General features: G+C 41.7%; 1 protein-coding gene across 6 annotated transcripts in view; it reads left to right on the top strand.

The window, feature by feature from the left end:
* The first annotated feature begins 9,753 nt into the window (after positions 1–9,753).
* ip6k1 (inositol hexakisphosphate kinase 1) overlaps positions 9,754–16,595 on the top strand; it is a 73,918-nt gene continuing 67,076 nt past the window's right edge. For all 6 annotated transcript variants that reach the window (XR_006083817.1, XR_006083815.1, XR_006083816.1 and 3 more), the window contains exon 1: positions 9,754–10,471. The gene's annotated coding sequence lies outside the window, so the exon portion shown is untranslated. The remainder of the gene's footprint in view (positions 10,472–16,595) is intronic.

Genomic DNA, 16,595 nt, shown 5'->3' with positions numbered 1-16,595 from the left:
GGATCTTCTGGGCCTTTTCCAGTCATAGAGGACAAAACTTGCGGCTGTGCACCTCATTGAAAACCTCTACTGAATTGTGGGTAGGATATGGTGGTAGTACTTCAGGGGGAGTTGGTGGTGCAGACGGCCTAGTAGATCTGAATGAAGCCCCTATTGGTTGTCACTGGCAAAGACTGTGTCCTACACCCTGATGGTAGGAAGATGCACTGGTTTAACATTACAGTACTAAAACCTAAAGAACAAATTGCTTGAAACAGAGCAATTACACATTACTCGGGTTAGTGTTGATTTCATGTTAGGCTCACCAATACCAAAGATTGTAAATGAACCCCTATCACAGGAGGTTGGTGGCACCGTAATTTGGGAGAATGGGCGAGTGATAATGACTGGAGCGGCATCAGTGGAATTGGTATCAAACACATGGTTTCCAGGTGTCGGAAGCCATTCCGTTTGCTCCGTTCCGGACATTATTATGAGCCGTCCTCTTGTGATACCCTACATTATAATGACAGGCGAATGGGTCAAAATGGCCGAAGTTCTCATTTGTATACAACAGGCTGCCCCACTTCAAGAAACGTTTGGAAAAGAACTTGATTGTACTGAAATGTTTGAATATCAACCGATTGCTGGCTGGAAAACCCTTCACTATCTGAATGTCTAAGTCACACTACATGAGAGATGGCAGGGGGACTGTAGGATAAATGAGGGGAGAAAGAGGAGTGCAACTAAAAATAAAAGGTTTGTTAGTTTGAACTCTGCTTACATTTGTTACCTGGAGTCTTGACAGAAATATAGATTTGACCGTGATAAGCAATACATTGGTAGCTCTAAAAGATCTGCATTTAATTCAAGTCTTTTGTAGGATAAAATCTTTATTTCACAATAACAATTCATAGCAGATTATCATAATATATTTGGCGAAAACATACACTGTTGATAACATTCATGTGTTTGTTGTGTAATTGCGAACCAACATTGGCAGCAGGGTGGTGATTTTTATGTTTCCTTCATTTAATAAAATTTTTCAGCAGAAGCGTCACAGTAGCATTTTCCTTGATGGCCAAAAAGCTACATTTTAGTCTCATCTGACCAGAGTACCTTCTCCCATATGTTTGGGGAGTCTCCCACATGCCTTTTGGCGAACACCAAATGTGATTGCTTATTTCTTTCTTTAAAACCTGTTGAGGATGTTGAGTCCCAATTGGGAACCAGCCCTCCCACCGTCAGCTGGAATGTGGCGCATGGAACGCAAAAAATATTCTTAAAAATATTTAACCTCCACACATTAACAAGTCCAATAGCTCAAATGAAAGATAAACAACTTGTTTATCTACCCAGCAAGTCAGATTTCTAAAATGTTTTACGGCGAAAACATAGCACATATTTATGTCAAACCACCACCGAAGACACACCGAAGACACAGCTAATTTCCATAGCCAAATTGAACAAAATATGCAATCACCAAACGCAGGATTAAAAGAAAAATAATTTCACTAACCTTTTGAAATCTTCTTCAGATGACAGTAATATAACATGTTACAGAGTACATTTATGTTTTTTTCAATAATATATATCCATAAATCTGTTTACAATGACGCATTGTTCAGAAAATGCTACTCGAATGTCCGGAGAAATGACGCCGTCAGCTAACAAGGAATACACATCATAAACTTTGACTAAATATGCATGTTCTACATATATATAGAAAGATACACTTCTTCTAAATGCAATCGCTGTGTTACATTTATTTTTAACGTTACAGATTTCGTTCACTATGTAATAATATGAGACGGCGCTCAGAAATGAGCATTATGGCTCCTCTATCTCGGAGTCCACAGAAACCCATAATTAACACATAAATATTCCCTTACCTTTGCTGTTCTTCCATCAGAAGACGTGGAAGGGTTTATACTTACCAAAAACAGCTTTAGTTTTGAAGTATGTGTCTTTCGGTGATCAAACACGACATATTTCGGTTGAAATGCGGCCAAAAAGTCGAGTGGATGCGCACCAAAACGTCGAAATTACATATTAAATGTCGACTAAACTTGTCAAACTATGTTCAGAACCAAGCGTTAGCATGTTATCTAGGTTCACGGCAATCCTGAAAACGATCAGAAACACACGTGTCGTTTAATCAATCTTGGAAGAAAGACATCACCCGAGCAGAGCGCGCATGAGAGTAACCTGTTTTCTCGCGTGACCGAAAGGTTTCGGCCTGCCAAAACCCTCGTGAGCGCGCGATTCTCACAATGAGAAGCCCCATTGAAAGCAGACATCGCGCTGAAGAGATAGAAACTGTTCCCAGGACTGTAGGTGCTTGGGAAGGGTGGGGGCGATGACGTCAAAGTTGGGCCAACTTTTATGATGACAAGAGAGAGTTTGGGAGAATTAGTGCCCTGAGAGTTCTGCTTTACATAGAGACGTAATTTAAACGGTTTTAGAAGCTTTAGAGTGTTTTCTATTCAATAATAATTTTTATATGCATATATTAGCAATTTTTGACAGATTTATTTTCTGTTTACTATGGGCACGCAATTCCTCCAAAGGGGGCAGTAATCAGCCCTATCTTTAATTAAGCAATGTCTTTTTTTCTGGTCACTCTTCCATAAAGCCCAGCTCTGTGGAGTATATGGCTTAAAGTGGTCCTATGGACAGATACTCCAATCTCTAATGTGGAGCTTTGCAGCTCCTTCAGGGTTATCTTTGGTCTCTTTGTTGCCTCTCTGATTAATGCCCTCCTAGCCTGGTCCATGAGTTTTAGTGGGTGGCCCTCTCTCGGGAGGTTTATTGTGGTACCATATTCTTAGCATTTTTTATAATGGATTTAATGGTGCTCCGTGGGATGTTTATAGTTTCTGATATTGTTTTATAACCCAAACCTGATCTGTACTTCTCCACAACTTTGTCCCTGGCCTGTTTGGCGAGCTCCTTGGTCTTCATGGTGCCGCTTGCTTGGTGGTGTTGCAGACTCTGGGGCCTTTCAGAACAGGTGTATATATACTAAGATCATGTGACACTTAGATTGCATACAGGTGGACTTTATTTAACTAATTCTGTGACTTCTGAAGGTAATTGGTTGCACCAGATCTTATTTAGGGGCTTCATAGCATAGGAGGTGAATAAATATGCACTCACCACTATTGTTTTTTTTTGTTTTGTTGAAATTTTTGAAACAAGTAATTTTTTAAAATTTCACTTCACCAATTTGGACTATTTTGTGTATGTCCATTACATTAAATTCAAATAAAAATCTATTTAAATTACAGGAAATGCAACACAAGAGGAAAAGCGCCAAGGGGGATGAATACTTTTGCAAGGCACTGTATACTGAGCACTTGTTGGCTGCTTTTCCTTCACTCTGTTTTCCAACTGGTTTGAGGTCGGGTGATTGTGGAGGCCAGGTCATCTGATGCAGCACTCCATCACTCTCCTTCTTGGTCAAATAGCCCTTACACAGCCTGGAGGTGTGTTTTTGGTCATTATGTTGTTGAAAAACAAATGATAGTCCCACTAGGCTCAAATGGCAGTGTAACCTAGTGGTTAAGGCGTTGGACGAGTAACTTAAAGGTTGCAAGTTCGAATCCCCCAGCTGACAAGGTACAAATCTGTCATTCTGCCCCTGAATAGGCAGTTAACCCACTGTTCCTAGGCCGTCTTTGAAAATAGAATTTGTTCTTAACTGACTTGCCTAGTTAAAAAAAAAAAAAAAAACCCAGATGTGATGGTGTGTCGCTGCAGAGTGCTGTGCTAGCCATGCTGGTTAAGTGTGCCTTGAATTCTAAATAAATCACTAACAGAGTCACCAGCAAAGCACCCCCACACCATCACACCTCCTCCATGCTTCACGGTGGGAACCACACATGAGATCATCCATTCACCTACTCTGCGTCTCACGAAGACGTGGCGATTGGAACTAAAAATATCAAATTTGGACTCAGACCAAAGGACAGATGTCCAACGGTCTAATGTCCATTACTCGTGTTTCTTGGTCCAAACAAGTCTCTTCTTATTGGTGTCCTTTAGTGGTTTCTTTACAGCAATTCAACCATGAAGGCCTGATTCACACAGTCTCCTCTGAACAGTTGATGTTGAGATGTGTCTGTTACTTAAACTCTATGAAGCATTTATTTGGGCTGCAATCTGAGTCGCAGCTAATTCTAGTTAACTCTGGGTCTTCCTTTCCTGTGGCGGTCCTCATGAGAGCCAGTTTCATTATAGTGCTTGATGGTTTTTGAAACTGCACTTGATGACACTTTAAAAGCTATTGATTTGAATCCAGGCTGCATCACATCCAGCCATGATTGGGAGTCACACAGGGCGGTGCACAATTGGCCCAGCGTCGTCCAGGTTTGGCCGGGGTAGGCCATTATTGTAACGGCAGATTTCCTCCTCTTTGTCTGAAGAGAAGTAAGGATCGGACCAAGATGAGGCGTGGTAAGTGTTCATGACGATTTTAATAAGAAAAGCACTGAACACTATGAAATACAATAAACGAATATGTGAAATAACCAAACAATACCGTGTGGAAACAAACACCCACAAACCAACAGTGAAACCCAGGCTACCTAAGTATGATTCTCAATCCGAGACAACTGTTACGCACGCCTCTATGAAGAGGGAACGCAACACCCTGCTACAACTAAACTCTCTGTGAAGCAAAAAAGGTATGGACTGTAGGTGCAAGTAAGAATGACAACAGGCAGAATGTGGTACCGTTTACAAGGACTTTATTCCTTTACACGGTAATATGGGGAAAAGGGGCTGGACGGAACCAAAGCAAAGAAAGTAAATCTCAAAGCCCCCCCCTCTCCTATTTTACCTGCCTACCCACTACTTACCCAATTTAGCACCACCTGGTGCCCTAACCAAAATACAAGGGGTGGTCCGCCCAGGTCTTACCTAGTGTGTCTAGACAGCGAATATGCTACGGGTATATGTATGCCCGTGGGCCTCTTGCCTAAGCACTCCCTAGGTGCCTTCCCCTTTCCCCCTGGGAACAAATGAAACAGAATATTAAACCATTTCAAACAAACTAAGAAACAAAAGGATGTCAAATAAGCTCTATCTGAGCAACAAACTCAGAACATACCACTTTCTAGCAAAATCAACCTCTATCACAATCACTCCATCAGCAAAAATCCCTACCTCCATCAAAATCCCTACTACAAAATCCAAAAATCCCTATCCATCCCCTACCTGAACAGAACACTGGCAAAATTTCCATCAAAATATAGCTTCAGAAGGAATGGGTCAAAATCCCTGGAGACAGCTGTTTTATATAGCTTCAGAAGGAATGGGGAGACAGCTGTGGGTCAGCTCTCCAATTAGCCCTGGAGTCGATCAATCAGCTGCTTGAGGGATTTCAGGAAGCCATTTCCTGAAATAAACACATGCAAAATACACAATCTACAACACATAATCTGGGGAACGTAACTACTAACGACACCTGCCTCTGATTGAGAACCATACTGGGCCGAAACAGAAACCTAAACATAGAAACACAAAACATAGACTGCCCCCCCCAACTCACACCCTGACCATACTAAACAAAGACAAAACATAGGAAAATAAAGGTCAGAACGTGACAATTGTAAATAAGAATTTGCTCTTAACAGACTTGCCTTGTTAAATAAATGAATAATTATTTGAGCTGTTCTTGCCATAATATGAACTTTGAACAAAAAAAACAAACCCCCAGTCCTATCTGGTGCCACAAAGACAGGAACAATCACCCACAAGAGACCAAAAGAATATGGCTGCCTAAATCTGGTTCCCAATCAGAGACAACGATAAACACCTGCCTCTGATTGAGAACCACTTCAGGCAACCATAGACTTACCTAGAGTACTACTCTAACCACAATCCCATAACTACAAACAACCCCAGACAAAACAAACCACATAAATCCCCATGTCACACCCTGGCCTCACCAAAATAATACCGAAAACACAGAATACTAAGGCCAGGGCGTTACAAATTTAACTTGGAAGTCACACTATATGGCGTGTGGTCGTCCTGCTATGACTCAGGGGAAACAATGCAGTTTATTAGTCGACAGAGGAAACCAATGATGATGAACTTCACTGAATCGTGCCAGATAATCAAGTTGATGCTTCTTTCCAATAAATGATCGATGCTTGACTGCCATTTGACAAATACAAATATTCTCACTCTTTAGTTGTACCCTTAATAATCTCATGTAGACTAGCCTAACCACACTGTATGTGCCAGTTGTTGGCTAGAGTGTACATACCAAGACCGGAGTGGGCATATTTGCCATTTAAGTTTTTGACAAAACTATTGGTACAGTTGAAAATGCGATGGAAACACATTGAACCTTTTTATTAATTTATTTTATTTTATTCAGTCTAGTCTGACTCCGGAGATGTCTGAACAACAGAACAAGCTGTTCATTTCACTATAGTCTCAGTCGTTTGGTCCTTGTCCTCTTCTTGAAATCCTGAATGAACTCGTGCAACTGGTGATCAAATTCCTCCCAGAGTTTTGGCGATAGTGTATGTATGAAATCAGCTACAGATGCTGGGGGGGATTAGAGAAGGGGGAGGGATTAAAAGAGTGTCTGATGAGAGCAGTATGCATGGTGAGGAGGAAAGAGGTCAACAGAAGAGGGGGAATGGGATCAGAGTAAATGAGGAGAGTTTCAAATGATTTTCCTCTGGGACAAGCTGCTGGCTCCGGTGCGTGACGTTCTCCAGATTTATGAGATCTGTCTTCAATCGTTTGCGATGTCTTTGCCAGTGATGTGTCAAGGGCTGAGTCTGCAGCTCTTTCCTCCCCTTCTCACACCCATGCTACTACTGCTGCTGCTCTGTGGCATCGCTGAGGAGCTTACAGCCCTGCTGCTCTGTGGAGTGGGTGAGGAGCTCACAGCGCTGCTGCTCTGTGGAGTGGGTGAGGAGCTTACAGCCCTGCTGCTCTGTGGAGTGGGTGAGGAGCTCACAGCCCTGCTGCTCTGTGGAGTGGGTGAGGAGCTCACAGCCCTGCTGCTCTGTGGAGTGGGTGAGGAGCTCACAGCCCTGCTGCTCTGTGGAGTGGGTGAGGAGCTCACAGCCCTGCTGCTCTGTGGAGTGGGTGAGGAGCTCACAGCCCTGCTGCTCTGTGGAGTGGGTGAGGAGCAGGCCAGTAGGTCTTTGAGATGGGGCCCAGGACAGGGGCCTGCATGGAAATGGTTTTCCATGTTATTTTTTATTTCACATTTATTTAACCAGGTAGGCTAGTTGAGAACAAGTTCTCATTTACAACTGCACTGCAGCTCAGTGCAGGAGATGGACGAGGACCAGTAAGTGCTGTGGGCTGGTGAACAGGCCGCTCAGTGCAGGAGATGGACGAGGACCAGTAAGTGCTGTGGGTTGGTGAACAGGCAGCTCAGTGCAGGAGATGGACGAGGACCAGTAAGTGCTGTGGGTTGGTGAACAGGCAGCTCAGTGCAGGAGATGGACGAGGACCAGTAAGTGCTGTGGGCTGGTGAACAGGCAGCTCAGTGCAGGAGATGGACGAGGACCAGTAAGTGCTGTGGGCTGGTGAACAGGCAGCTCAGTGCAGGAGATGGACGAGGACCAGTAAGTGCTGTGGGCTGGTGAACAGGCAGCTCAGTGCAGGAGATGGACGAGGACCAGTAAGTGCTGTGGGCTGGTGAACAGGCAGTGCTGGGTGACAGACAAAAACAACTGGAGTCCCTGTTCGATGGTGTTTTGTAAAATAAAATAAAAGGTAGAGGGCTATTTAGTACACATATCCAAACCAAACACAAGTTCAAAGAAAAGCATATCTAATATCATTAACCCGAGACTACCATAGACGAGCAAGCTATAATGCTGCAAGTGTTTGAGCAGAGTTGAGTAGGCCTGGCATAGCTACTTCAACTCTGCTCAAACGTTTGCCTCATTTTAGCTAGCTGGACCTTCCTACTGAACTTTGACTTCAGTGTAAACCAATTTCGGGAAGCTCATGATTATCTTTCTGTGACAAAATGTTTGTAAAGACTGTGGCAATGAACGCAACAAAAACCACTACCATCTTTTCACTAGCATCACTTGTTTAGTCAATTATTTTGATCTCCCCGCATAGGAGATTTGATTGACCGCTCTAACTTCTGCCAACTCAATTTCCTTCCCCCTTACAGGGCACTCCAGGAACTCAGGATCATGATCCCACCACAACACTGTCGTCCTTCTACACAACTTTCTTTAGTATACTCTATTCATTGGGCTCCCAAGTGGCACAGCGGTCTAAGATACTGCATCTCAGTTCCAGAGGTGTCACTACAGTCCCTGGTTCAAATCCAGGCTGTATCACATCCAGCCGTGATCGGGAGTCCCATAGGGCAGCGGGTTTGGCATCCTGGTTTGGCCGGGAAAGGCCGTCATTGTAAATAAGAATTTGTTCTTAAATGGCTACTTAAATAAAGGTTCAATTTAAATAAAACATCTGCACACACTTGAAACATGGACAAATCTTTTACAATTCTTACACAAGCAGTGGTTTGGGACGAAGCTTTTATGGCATATCTTACATAACCAAGATACAACTAATCAAAATAAGACCACTCCTGGTCACTCTGACAGACTCTACTTTTCCAAGCCCAGACGTCACCATTTTCGACACCTCAAACGGTTTTCCCACATGTGCATCCTTACTCAACAAACGCATCCCAACAAGAAACGATTCATCCATTCAGAACATTCGTCTTCACCAAATTACTCGACGCGCTACTCGATTCTAACTCCGCATCCACTTCCGCCAAACACTGAGTTTAGGGCTGAATGGAGTCCAGTCGCGGGATAGTGGGAGAGGATGGAACTAGGTGAAACTGGGCCAACATTCTGTACATTTTCTCATCGATTTAAACATCTGGGCCCAGATTCACATAAAAACATAAGAAGCTTTTTAAGAAAGAAAAAAAACAAGAAGTTCGTAAGATAGTGAGTGCAATTCCTCAACAATATCTTTTAAGATTTTATGAAAATCTCTTGGAAACTTCACAAATATCTTCTTCTGAATCTTCTTAAGATGTTTGTTGCTAGGCAACCAATTTAGCTAGCATTGACAATCATGTTCGACCAATAATCTCAGAAGGAAATAATCTAAAACATGTTCTTGGGTTTAAAGTCATCAATACTGAAACTTTCAGATTAAGTTTGTGAGTGAATTAAACATGTAACTGTTGCTTTCATGAGTTGATTCTCTCACTGCCCAGAGTTTAGGACAAGGGGTTGGTAATCTATCTTGGATTTAGGAACATTTCCATTAACTTTATTTTCAATAATTATTTTTTTTTCTTAACTTTTTGCTTAAGGAGAAACATGAGAAATAGCTCAATACATTTTCCAATAACCTTTTTGAGGAATAGCAATTTTGCTTAATTTCATTCTTAAATCTATAGTTAAGAAAAAAAAAGCCAGTTATTTCTTCTTAAAAAGGTTTTGTGAATCTGGGCCCAGATCTCATATTTTTCTGTTCCCAAAACATTTTTATGTTCCCAAAACTACAAACACAATCCATTAAGTTTTATAGAATTAACGTTTTCCCAAAGTAAAAAAAAAATTGCGATGTTTAGGAGTGCAAGGTCAAATAGAGTTTGTGCACACGCTTACAGAGGAGGCGTTCCCTAACGGAAAAATGCAAATAGATGATACAACGCGCCAATAGGATCTCGTGCTTGGCTTTGCCCCACCTCCTTACTTGTTCCGCCCACTATATGCTTCATTAGCTACCGCTCTAAACCACACATATGAACAATCTTGGATTAGTTATAAAATGTCTTTGCTAGCGTCAGCCTTACAATTGAACCAATCACCGACGAAGGGGCGTTGACTAAGGCTATCGAACTTCGGCTTGACTACAGAAGAAGAAGAAAAAGAAGAAAATAATGTCGTGTGCACGAACATCCGACAAAAACCGTTACCGAAAACCAAAACCGTTACCGAAGACCAAAACCGTTACCGAAGACCAAAACCGTCACAAAATGTCGTCATAATATATGCCGTACCGAACTGTTTTGGATGCGAAGCATGCCGTTATTAGACGGGGAGAGTGACACACACACACATATATATATATATATTGTTGCCTGAACTGAGGGACCCGAATTAGCTATTGTGCTAAACCGAGTCGCTGCTAACTAGCTAGCTTGTTATCGTGTGTTTTAGTCAGACATTTAGCTAGCGTTAGCTAAGGTTTACAGAGTACCTACCACCTGAATACCCTTTCTCAGGTTGCAAGCACGTCCTAGCTAGTTAGCCATGTTGACTTGTAGCGAACATTAACTACATCGATTTAAGTCAACAGTAACTAGCTAAAATGCAGTCACACCGGCTACAAGTTATCTGCTAACGCGTTAGCTAGCTAAGGTTTATTTCGGTTCGGGCACAGTAGGCAGGGGTCTGTCCTGTTTGCCCTCCGATTTGGGTTTTGCTTTCATCTGTCAAACTGAGGATTCACAAACCCGGTAAGTAAACAACGTTAGCTAACCTTGGTATAATGTGTAATGTTAGCGTAGTTGTAAAACTAGTTGGCGAGCATTGCCAAAAAAACAACGTTTTTTAGCTACCTAATATAGCCAGATATGTTTATCTAGCTGAGCTGAAGTCTTTATTGGATTAAGCATACCTAACGTACATGTTTTGGTGGGCTAACTGGCAAGCTAACGTCATACTCCTCGCACAATGTAATCAGTTAATAACGTTACAATCTGGATCTTTGCCAGGGTTGGTTGTTGATACTGCAATGACTGATATAAACATGAATGTTATGTTTGCTGTAGCTATCCATATGTGATAGATCCTTTTTGAAAAAACATCACCCGTTTTTAGTGTTAGGGCAGTAAACAACTGCTCACACTCAAAGCCTCCATCGTGCAATGAAAACATGTTACGTCGGTATTCAGCTGTGACAACCTATGGTCATATGTAACACTGGAGGAGCAAGTGTGACTTAATCTGCCTCGTATATTTAAATATGAAGGATTGTAATTGTCAAAATAACGCTCAGTGTGTACGTACTCCCAGATATTTGTCTACATATAGGCCCATCATATATTCATTAATGTGCTTATCCTTCCCATTTTCTACCCATGAATTTAGTGCCTCTGAGGATGTGGTAAAGGGATATTAGTTATCGAAAACCCTACTCCATATGTGTAGTGTTTACAGCGGTTACGTTCGCCCACATTTGGCTCCGTGTCAACTACAATTCCGCGGTGTTTTTAACGTTTTAGAGCAGTTTTGCACATTTTCACAAGCAGTATGTGCCTCCAGTTGACAAACTACACTAACTCCCCAGTTGCGTTTACTCAGGTGTTCGGAGGGCCGCGAGTTAGCTATGAAAAGCCAACTGACATTTACTCCTGAGGTGCTGACCTGCTGCACACTCTACAACCACTGTGATTATTATTATTTGACCCTGCTGGTCATCTATGAACGTTTGAACATCTTGACCATGTTCTGTTGTAATCTCCACCCGGCACAGCCAGAAGAGGACTGGCCACCCCTCATAGGCTGGTTCCTCTCTAGGTTTCTTCCTAGGTTCCTGCCTTTCTAGGGAGGTTTTCTTAGCCAATGTGCTTCTACATCTGCATTGCTTGCTGTTTGGGGTTTTAGGCTGGGTTTCTGTATAGGGCTTTCTGACATCGGCTGATGTAAGAAGGGCTTTATAAATAAATTTGATTGTTTGGTAATTAGCACAGGTGGCTGCATATGTCTTCTGTCTGTCTTCTGTAGTAACATGGAGATATGGCTATGTGGGAACACAATAAAGGTGTGTAGTAATTTAACCTTTTTGTTTTTTTAAAAGATACATTCCTTATGTTTCCAAAAACGTACAACAAGCGATGTCAGAAGACACCATCATCAGTAGGCGCTAAAGCAGTTAGCATCTATGAATGTGGTAGGGGGATATCAGTTGAATGATTTATGTGATCACATATTAGGAGCCAATCCAGCTGTGGCTTTTGAAAAGCCAGTTGGTCCTGTGTCATTCTGTGGCCTGTCCCACCGGGACATCCTAGAGTTGCTGCCTGCCCCACTGACGGGCTGTGCCCCATCAATTAGCATGGGTCACCTGTTGAATGTGTCTCTGTGACAAATGTTATTCTTTCCACATGCAGCGTCCCTATATGTTCCCCTCTAGAGGTCACCCACCTAGCCCGTTTCTCTGGCTCCTGTGTGCTGGCTGACCTCCCTGGAGTTGACAGTGGTGTTGAGATGGGGGGGGGGTGGTGTTTTGAGTGGCATTGCGTAGCCATGTTATTAGACATAACTGTTGTTGAAGGATATCGCTGAAGGCTAGGTGCCTAACCCATTATGGTTGGTGTCTTGGGGAGGGACAGTGTTGTTTTAACAGTATTGGTGTCTGTCACTCTGCACAGCTCTCTTTCTTCAAAAGCATAATCCCATGTAGAGAAATCACACGCCACTGACGAAACAACATTTTATGCTGGTAGAAAGACAACAACAACTGCATAGTAAACATTCGGTCAGCAAAAGCAATATACATTTGCAGACTTGCATGTTGTAAGTCATGACATGTCTGTGAGTGTGAGAAGATGTTGATTAAGCATTTTTAAAGTTTTTTTTAATTTATAAAGCTATTCTATCAAGCTTCCCCAGCAGTTAACCTACATGCCCATTCAATAGGCCTACCTCCACCCAGATATTACACATGTTCATTCAAATCCTCCACCTCCAGTCTAAATATTTGTTGGTGAAATTCTGTTTTTATTTGGGGGGGGACAAAAATAAGATTCAGACACAAGTTACATTTCATTGAGACTTCTCTCACACCAAGCCATAGTTCAGTTGTCCATGAGAAAGTCCACTCATGCAACACAGCCCCTCAGGGCCACTCCACATCACCAAGTCCAAATATAGAATGTACATATAGTTGCCTCCATTTTTAAGTGTGAATATGCAAGATGTCTACAATGAAAAGCATCAAGACAAAGAGGGCACAAAAGTTAAAAAGCATAAAAACAAAAAAAAATTAAGACATGTAGTGTCATAGATCAAAGGTCTTTGTTTTAAATTTTCCAATATTTTTCTCTCCAGTTTTTTTTATACAGTAACTATTAACAGGTGAACAGATGGACTGTATTACAGTGCCAGATTTTTCCACTTTGACCATTTAACAAAATCAGACCTTAACGATGTTCTATTACTCAATCCAGTTTGACAGTCACTATGAATCCATTTTTCCCCCTGTAGTCTCAGAGAAAAGGTCAGCCTCTCCATCACATAGATCACATGTTATCCACTCATCTAGCACGGACGCCTTTGATTCTAACTGTTATAAGGGCTTTCTTACTTGTGATTGGGAGTATTACCAATCAAGCTTGTTCCCTGAATAAAAAAATAAAAAATGTAACCTTTTATTTAACTAGGCAAGTCAGTTAAAGAACAAATTATTATTTACAATTACAGCCTACAGGGAAACAGTGGGTTTAACTGCTTTGTTCAGGGGCAGAACGACAGATTTTTTTACCTTGTCATTATCTGAGCAGCTAACCAATCGTTGCAGCTGTACATAGTCTATCGGTAAATAGCCCACCCAATTTACCTACCTCATCCCCATACTGTTTATATTTATTTACTTTTCTGCTCTTTTGCACACCAGTATCTCTACCTGTACATGACCATCTGATCATTTATCACTCCAGTGTTAATCTGCAAAATTGTAATTATTCGCCTACTTCCTCATGCCTATTGCGCACAATGTGTATATAGACTCTTTTTTTCCCCCCTTTTTTTTCCTACTGTGTTATTGACTTGTTAATTGTTTACTCCATGTAACTCTGTGTTGTCTTTAAAAAAATTAAAAAAAAAAAAATTGTACCCACATGATGTCCAACACCCCATTCCACTACTCTGATGTCTTTCTGCAGATGAGAGAAAAATATGATGCGCTTCTTTATCAATCTAAATTCCCTCCAAGTCAATGATCTTCTTCATTTCCATAGTGATTGGAATAAGGTCTCCCGAGTGGCACAGCGGTCTAAGGCACTGCATCTCAGTGCAAGAGGTGTCACTACAGTCCCTGGTTTGGAATCCGGGCTGTATCACATCCGGCCGTGATTGGGAGTCCCATAGGGTGGGGCGCAATTGACCCAGCGTTGTTCAGGTTTGGCCGGGGTAGGCCGTCATTCTAAATAAGAATTTGTTCTTAGTTGACTTGCCTACTTAAATAAAACCGGTTTCCCACTCCTACACAGAAATGACCAGGTTCTCCTCCCTTTTCCATTACTCTTTTACATACAGTACCTTCACACCCCTTGACTTTTTCCACATGTTGTTGCTTGAATTTCAAATTGATAAAAACATATTTTTTTGGTCAATGGCCTACTGCACACAAAAGCCCATAATGTTGAAGTGGAGTGATGCATTTTGATATTTTTACCTATCAATACAGAATGAAAAGCTGAAATGTCTTTCGTCAATAGGTATTCAACCCTCTTTGCTATGGTAAGGAGCCTGAATATGTTCAGGAGTAAACATTTGCTTAACAAGTCATATAATAAGTTGTATGGACTCACTCTGTGTGCAATAATAGTGTTTAACATGATTTTTGAATGACTACCATATCTCTGTACCCAACACAAACAATTGACCTTTAAGGTCCTTAAGTTGAGCAGTGAATTTCAAACACAGATTCAACCACAAAGACCAAGGAGGTTTTCCAATGTCTCGCAAAGAAATGCACCTATTGGCAGATGTGTAAAAAAAAAAGAGCCATTGAACATCCCCTTTGAGCATGGTGAAGATATTAATTACACTTTGGATGATGTGTCAATCCACCTAGTCACTACAAAGACACAGGTGTCCTTCCTAACTCAGTTGCCAGAGAGGAAGGAAACCGCTCAGGAATTTCACCATGAGGCCAATGGTGACTTTAAAACAGTTAGAGTTTAATGGCTGTGATAGGAGAGAATTGAGGATGGATCAACAACATCAAATCCTATTAGTCACATGCGCCAAATACAACAGGCCTTACAGTGAAATGCTTGCTTACAAGCCCTTACTCAACAATGCTTGAAGAAAAGTGTTAAGTAAATAAAAGTAACAAATAGTTTAACAGCAGCAGTATAATAACAATAGCGAGGCTATATACAGGGGGTACCAGTACAGAGTCATTGTGCGGGGGCACCGGTTATTTGAGGTCTCTGACCTCCCTATAGGCTGTCTCATCGTTGTCGGTGATTAGGCTTACCACTGTTGTCATCGGCAAACCTTGATGATGGTGTTGGAGTCGTGCCTGGCCATGCAGTCATGAGTGAACAGGGAGTACAGGAGGGGACTGAGCACGCACCCCTGAGGGTAGGGCTGGGCGATATACCGGTATTAATGCATGGACCAGTTTGGGTTTTTACTTACCTTCTATAACGGTATTTGAATGTTTGATTTAAAAAAAAATGTGATGCGTCGAGTGTAACATCTGTTTTTATAGTTCGCTACATGAGTCATCTCTCGCTCTCTCTCCATGCTGCGTTCAGTCTGCATGGTCAACGCAGCACATGCAACAATGTTGACGGTAACATTGCTGTTTTCACTTTGTTTCTTCATATAAATCCACTAGTGTTCTATAATTACACCATTAGTTTGTGTTTCTTACATCAGCACACAGCTAGTTTGTCTTTTAATTAGCAAGTTGGGGCCTAAATCTTGTTAGCTGCTAATGCTAATCGCTAGGTAGCTAGCTAATGTACGGAGTCAGAGCAAACATAATTAGTTATACAGCCTGATACTACCAATGATGGTATAGACCAAAATCAGCATGTTGTTTGTGCAACCGTGTCTTCTAAATCAAAGAGGAATACCAGAAGCATTAATATGTTAGCTACATGAGGTAGCTAAGAGAAAACTGACAATGTAGCCAAAGATTAAAGGGTCCCCTAGGAAACAATTGTCAACACTTTGGTTCCTACCCTAAGTGTTTGTTTCCTAAAAAAAAAATCACAATAGCTCCTCTCTGGCATTTTCATTCGTTTTCATGTCAAACAACACTATTCAAAGTGCCCACTATCATATTCTAACTATAGAATTAGAATAATCATTATATTTCCATGATTCCAACATTTCACCCAAGTGTTTTGCTCAAAATCATAAGTCAAAACGCTATTGCAACGTTTGGTTCAAAATAAGGTTTATTCATGCAGCCCTGTGTGGCAGTGTGACAATTATCTCAAATGAGTGCAACAAATGCAGAAAATGTATGAAAATACCCCCAAAAATATTTTGGGTTGACGTTCAATTGAACAGTATAAAACATTCAGAATGGAGAAAGACCCATTTTGAAGTTACTTAAGTGGTGTTTAGGTGTTTAGTCCCAGGGTTCTCAGCTGAGTGATGAGCTTTGAGAGCGGTATGGTGTTGAACGCAGAGCTGTAGTCAATGAACAGCATTCTCACGTAGGTGTTCCTTTTGTTCAGGTGGGAAAGGGCAGTGTGGAGTGCAATAGGGATTGCATCATCTGGATCTGTTGGGGCGGTATGCAAATCGGTGTGGGTCTAAGGTTAGTGGGATTATGGTGTTGATGTGAGCCATAACCAGCCTTTCAAAGCACTTCCGTCATTGCTGCAGATG

The sequence above is a fragment of the Oncorhynchus tshawytscha genome, linkage group LG07, assembly GCF_018296145.1.
Source record: "Oncorhynchus tshawytscha isolate Ot180627B linkage group LG07, Otsh_v2.0, whole genome shotgun sequence".
In the NCBI taxonomy this organism is placed as follows: domain Eukaryota; kingdom Metazoa; phylum Chordata; class Actinopteri; order Salmoniformes; family Salmonidae; genus Oncorhynchus; species Oncorhynchus tshawytscha.
This window is presented reverse-complemented; position numbering and strand designations above follow the sequence as displayed.